Source organism: Vipera berus (assembly GCF_964194415.1).
Source record: "Vipera berus genome assembly, chromosome: 6".
Taxonomy (NCBI): Eukaryota; Metazoa; Chordata; class Lepidosauria; order Squamata; family Viperidae; genus Vipera; species Vipera berus.
In genome coordinates, this window is record NC_138208.1 from 89,312,010 (window position 1) to 89,319,127 (window position 7,118).

The following is a 7,118-nucleotide window of genomic DNA, read 5'->3' on the forward strand; positions in this document are numbered from 1 at the left end:
AAATGGCTGTACAATCTCTTCTTAAAAGCCTCCAGTGATAAAGCACCCACAATTCTATCCATCCATCCATCCATCCATCCATCCATCCATCCATCCATCCATCCATACCTCTCTCTGTGTTTGTGTGTCTATCTATCTATCTATCTATCTATCTATCTATCTATCTATCTATCTATCTATTTATCATTTATATCTATCTTTAATCAATTTAATCAGAATAAAGCTGGAAGGGACCTTGGAGGTCTTCTAGTCCAGCCCCCTGCTCAAGCAGGAGACCCTATACCATTTCAGTCTCTTCTAGTCTCTTCTTAAAAATCTCCAGTAATGGAGCAAGTCTATCTATCTATCTATCTATCTGTCTGTCTGTCTGTCCGTCCGTCCGTCCATCCATCCATCCATCCATCCATCCATCCATCCATCCATCTATCTATCTATCTATCTATCTATCTATCTATCTATCTCTCTCTCTATCCATCCATCCATCCATCTATCTTCTATCTATCCATCCATCTATCTTTTATCTATCCATCTATCCATCTGTCCATCCATCTATCTATCTTCATCCATCTATTTTTTATCTATCCATCTATCGATCCACTCATCCATCTATTTATCATCTATCATCCATTCATATCTATCTATCTATCTATCTATCTATCTATCTATCTATCTATCTATCTATCTATCTATCTATCTATCTATCTATCTACCTACCTACCTACCTACCTACCTATCTACCTACCTATCTATCCATCCATGTATCTTCATCCATCTATCTTTTATCTATCCATCTATCCATCTGTCCATCCATCTATCTATCTTCATCCATCTATCTTTTATCTATCCATCTATCGATCCACTCATCCATCTATTTATCATCTATCATCCATTCATCTCTATCTCTATCTATCTATCTATCTATCTATCTATCTATCTACCTACCTACCTACCTACCTACCTACCTACCTATCTATCTATCTATCTATCTATCCATCCATCCATCCATCCATCCATCCATCCATCCATCCATCCATCCATCCATCTATCTTCATCCATCTATCTTTTATCTATCCATCTATCCATCTGTCCATCCATCTATCCATCCATCCATCCATCTATCTATCTTCTCTCTATCTGTCTGTCTGTCTGTCTAATCTGTCATCCATCAATCAGAACAGAGCCAGAAGGGACCTTGGAGGTCTTCTAGTCCAACCCCCTGCTCAAGCAGGAGAGCCTCTACCATTCCAGACAAACCGGTTGTCTGGTCTTTTCTTTAAAAAAAATCCTCCGGTGATGAAGCACCCAGAACCTCTGGTGGGAGGCTGTTCCACTGGTTAATTGTTCTCACTTTTAGGAAGCTTTTTTTTTTTAGAGCAGACAAATCCCAGCCAGCGCCCTCATACAGTTTAAAATGAATATTCACCGTATTCCCCTTCCTAGATCCTCTAACCCTAACCCTGCTCCGGAAAATCAACCCTCAAGAGACCCCAGCAGGTTGATCCACTGCTTCGTAGCTCTGATTTACTTTGGTTTTCACACACACACACACACACACACACACACACAACCGCTTCTGAAAAAAAATAGAGATTTTCTGAAAGGTTAGAAGGCTCATTAGCGCCCACTTAGCTGACTCTTCCAAATTCATTAGGAGCAGAAGAGGCGAGAATTAGCAAGCGATCTCAGCCAATTCATTCCCTGCCTGCAGCTTAATGAGGTTGTTAGCAACCCTCCAGATTGAAGGGATGAGGTGAGGTAGCTGTAGCCAAACCCGTTTTGTTGTTTTTTTTTGTAAAAACCAGTTTCACTCCGAATTCTAGCAAAAGTTCCCTTCCCTTGTGGTTTTTTTTTCCCCTTTTCCAATCCTGTTTTCCCACCCCACCGGCTGCCCTGAAATCAGAATAAAATTTTCAGCCCGGGTTGCTCCAGGCTAGACGCCATTGTGCCATTGCATTATAACTTAATTCTTTAATTTTATTATTAGATTTTTTTTTATCCCGCTTGAATTACTTTCAAAGTAGCTCAAGTAGCGAACATAGCAAAGACGCCTTGTTTAAATTGCCAAGTTTGAGAAACCCAGGGAATCCTGGGAGTTGAAGTCCAACCTGTTTAAATTGCCACGTTTGAGAAACCCGGGAATTCTGGGAGCTTCCAGCTGGGAAGGCCGCGAATGGCGATCACGTGACTCCTGGGTCACGCCCTCCCTCTTACACACATGACGTGATGACGTGATCAGGGGCCGCTGCAACGGTCGTGTGAAAAATGGTCGTAAGTCACTTTTTTCAGTGCGGTCGTAACTTCCAGCAGTCACCAAACGAGGGTTGGTTTTGGTGGTAGGTGATCTCAGATCCACCCTAGAGAATCCTCAAGATCACCATCAGCCTGTCTTTCCTGGCCAAAGATCCACCTGCAAGGAGGTGAAGGCAGGTCCCTTCAACCCTGGCAGAAATGGATCCAGAAGAACAGTTGGAAGGGACCCTGGAGGTCTTCTAGTCCAGCCCCCTGCTCAGGCAGCAGACCCTCACAGAATCATAAAACAGAGTTGGAAGGGACCCTGGAGGTCATCTAGTCCAGCCCCCTGCTCAGGCAGGAGACCTTCTCCCATTCCAGACAAACGGCTGTCCAGTCTCTTCTTGAAAACCTCCAGAGATAGGTTTATCTTAATTTCTTTTTTTTTTCTTTTCCTTTCTTTCTTTCGTCTTAACCATGAATCCCTCCGTTGCAGGCGGTCCTCAGCTTAACCACCACAGTCGAGCCTTGCATTTTATCTTGCCAAGTGAGGCATTTGTTAAATGAGCCTTGCCCCATTTTTTTTCACTGCCGCGGTTCAATGAGTCACGCGCCCGCTCGACGAATCCACCTTTCCGCCTTGTCGGTGGGTCGCAAAAGGGGAATCGCGTGACCTCCGGGGACGCTGCAAACCGTCATAAATGGGAACCAGCTGCCCAGCCTCCGAATGTAAATCGCGTCCCCACGGGGGGGGGGGGGGGAGGCCGCGAGGGTCGTTAAGGGTGGAAAAAACCAACGCTCCCAAATTCACATTTTTCCAGCTCCGTCGTAACTTTGAACTTTCGCTAAGCAAACAGCTGTAAGTTGAGAACCGGCTGTCTGTCTCTTCTCTTCAAGTCTTGCATGTTAGGGGGGAAAAAAAAACACACCATCTGACCTCTGGACCGTGTGGGTCACACCTTGCAGGACTCTAGATTAGTGGTGTGGGGTGGGGGGAAGAAACATGGATGCATTTCAGCGGTGCCAGCCATAAGACCTGTAATAAAATTCCCTCCCCATCCTAAAAAAAACAAACAAAAAAGCAGAAACCGACACATATATGGCATCTCTGCCCTGTGACGTTACTAGTTGGCATCATCTCCTTTGGAGGAGATCCTGCCTTCACCCAGGATCGGATTTACGTTTTTAAAGTCATTAACGTATCATTTCCTCTCTCTCATCCCCCACCCTCCTGTATATATATATATATATATATATATATATATATATATATATATATATATATATATATATATATATATATATATGTATATATATATATATGTATATATATATATGTGTATATATATATATATATATATATATATATATATATATATATATATATATATATTTATATATATATATATATATATATATATATATATATATATATATATATATATATATATATATATATATATATATATATATATATATATATATATATATATATATACACACACACACACACACACATATATACACACACATATGTAAGGAAAAGAATCCAAGGCTGGTGCTTCCACAGATCACACACAAGGCAGTTTCTCCTTCCCCCATCCCTCCTCCCCCCCCCCACCAAAAAAAATAAATAAAACAAAAATAAAATAAATCCAAGGAAAGACACGCTGGAGCAGATTCAGATCCAACTGGGATGCCTTCATTCTTGACCTTAAAGAACGGACTTCGCCGTTAAGCGAGACAAAGAGACGCAGCTTGGCTTCTCCGAGACCGTCTGAGGTACGTGCATTTTTATTTCTTTATTTGTTTACTTATTTATTTATTTCTGGCTTCGCCTGCTTTCCCCCCCCCCCCCGAAGGGGAAAAGGAACCTGGGAACTTTGCAAAGAATAAAATAAAATAATAAAATAGAAATAGAAATAGCTCTCCGAAAGGCCGAGCGGGCAGGTGAGGAAGGAAGAGACAGAAGTTCAATGAAGGGGAAGCCGGGTTCGGAAGACAGGCTGACGCTCAGTCACTTTTTTTGGGGGGGGGTTTGCCGAAAGGATGGAGAGAGAGAGATGTGCGTTTGCCGTTTGACAAGAGTGGACTTTGAAATTGCCATCTTTTATCGTTGCATTAATCTTCCGAAAGAGACAAGCGCCGGGAGGCAGAGAAGCAAAGCTTGAAAGATGCTTTCAAAATGATCAGGAAGGAACAATCTGGAAAAGGGAACTCCGTTTTCGCCAAGATAAGGAGGTGCAAAGGGATGGGAAAACAGCTGACTTTCTCTCTCTCTCTATCCTGGTTTAATTAGCCAGAATATTAGTTTCCCGAAAAGAATATTCCAAACAGCGGCTCAAAAAGGAGAGGTGAGATTTTCATTAGGAAATATTCAAAGGAGCATCCTTGAACTGGATCCACGGGGAGATATTTTTTTTTCCCTGTCCCAAACCAGTGTCAAACCAGTTGCGACCAAACTTTGCTCCAGAAATACCAGAGCGTCCTCGACATCCGAAGAGTTTTGCAACAGCCCCAGAAATAATTTTGGGAAGCACAATATTTTATCTCTCTTTTATTTCCCCCCCCTAAGATGTTTTTAGTCCCTTAAATTCATTCCAAGAATCTAGTTCCACGGTGGCATTTCAAAGGAAATTCTCTATGTTATTATTTTGAAGCATACGTTATTTTAAGGTATGTACATTTTTATGGTGTGCATGTTATTCATTTACATTATATCCAGGTTGCATGTTTTAAGACATATACATATCATCTTTTTTAAAGTACACACATGTTTAAGACATCCACAATTTTTAAGACAGGCACCTGCTACTATTTTTTTAAGTGTGCACATATTTAAAGGTGTACTGTTTTTTGACTCCAATAAATATTTGACTTTGACATATTTAAAGAATGTACATTTTTAAGATGCTCAAGTTATTATTTTTACGTATACACATGTTTAAAGAATGTACATTTATTATTCTCATACATAGAGATCTGTACCTTTTAACACATGCAGATGTTATGTTTTAAGGATGCACATGTTTAAGGCATGGACATGTTTAAGGCATACATTGTTATTTTTTTAAGTAACACATTTAAGATATGCACATTTTAAGGTATGTACATACTGTATAATTGTTTTCTTTATAGAATACACATACAGGTATTTAAGATAAGCACATTTTTAAGGCATGCGTGTTATTATTATTTTTTTTTTAAAAATGCACACGTGTTTAAGATATGCACATTTTTAAGGCAGGAGTGTGTTTATTGGGTTTTTTTTTAAGGTAGCTGAAGAACTGGGGTCCGAAAGGCTGCTCTAAAACAGGATCTCTGTTTGAGATTTGAATTCAGCAGATCCTGGATCAGACGTCTCCTGAGCTTCTGCAGAGGGCTGAAAGAAGACAGAGCAATTAAGTCCATCTTTTCTCAACCTTAGCAACTTTAAGAGGTGTGGACTTCAACGCCCAGAATTCCCCAGCCAGCTAAGGTTGAGAAAAACAGAATTAATTAGTAGAAGGTTCATTAAAGATTCATTAAAGAGACAAACGCTTCAGATACAATTGGACGAGCAAACTGCCAAAGGAGGCTAGCAACGTTGATCCGATGGGAAGCCATCCGCCAGGTTTATTAAGACAGCCGTAAGATGGGTGAACTTTCTTTCTTCCTAAAATAGATCAGAAAGTGCAAAACAGAGAAAGGTGGTTAAACCCAGAATCTCTGTTGGCTACAATAAGCCAGGATAGACAGAAGGAGGTAGCAAAGGTTGATCTGAAGACTCTTCCCCTTTTCTCCTTTCTGATATTTGCCCAACTGGATAAAACGGAAGGAAGGAAGGAAGGAAGGAAGGAAGGAAGGAAGGAAGGAAGGGAGGGAGGGAGGGAGGAAGGAAGGGAGGGAGGGAGGGAGGGAAGGAGGGAAAAAGGAAGGAAGGAAGAAAGAAAAGGAGGGAGGAAGGAAGGAAAAAGGGAGGGAGGGAGGGAGGGAGGGAGGAAAGAAAAAAGAAATCAAAGAAGGAGGGAGAGAACAAGGAAGGGAGGGGGGGAAGGAGAGAGAGAGGGAGGGAGGAAGGAAGGAAGAAAAGGAGGAAGGAAGGAAAAAGGGAGGAAGGAAGGAAGGAAGGGAAAAAAAGAAATCGAAAAAGGAAGAACAAGGAAGGAAGAAAGGAAGGGAGGAAGGGAGGGAGGGAGAGAGGGAGGGAGGAAGGAAGGAAGGAAGAAAAAAGGGAGAGGGAGGGAGGGAGGAAGAAAGAAAGAAAAGGAGGAAGGAAGGAAAAAGGGAGGGAGGAAGGAAGGGAAAAAAAGAAATCAAAGAAGAAGGGAGAGAACCAGGAAGGGAGGGAGGGAGGAAAGAAAGAAAGGAAAAAAGGGAGGAAGGAAAGAAGGAACGGAGGGAGGGAAGGAAAGGGGCCGAGGGAGGAATTCCCCAGAGTGCTTATCTTTGAACAAATGTCTTGTGTTTTTTTCTCCTGCTAATTTATGCTGGAGTAAGGAGAGCGGAGCGAAGATTTAAAAAGCATTGAAATTATATGCGGGGGTTTGTACGAAAGAAGTGGTAAGATTCGTAAATCCATAAGGAATCCATAGGGAATTCGGGGGAAAAGAACTCCGGATGGAGCGAAAGGCTGAGGGGATTCAAAGGGCTTCATGCCCGCCTTTATTTGCCCCTTTGATAAATTTTGACCCTGCAGGGTCCTGATAGGGGTGGTCCTCAACTTACGACCAGAATTGGGCCCAACATTTCTGTTGTTGTTAAGTGAACCATTTGTTAAGTGAGTTTTGCCCTATCTTCGGCCAATGGTGGCTCAGCTGCCGTTGAGTAGATCCAGGAAAGACGAGCTTCTCATCTTTCTAGGATGCTGGCTTAAATTCCAGGCGACAGATAGTCCTCGACTTACAACG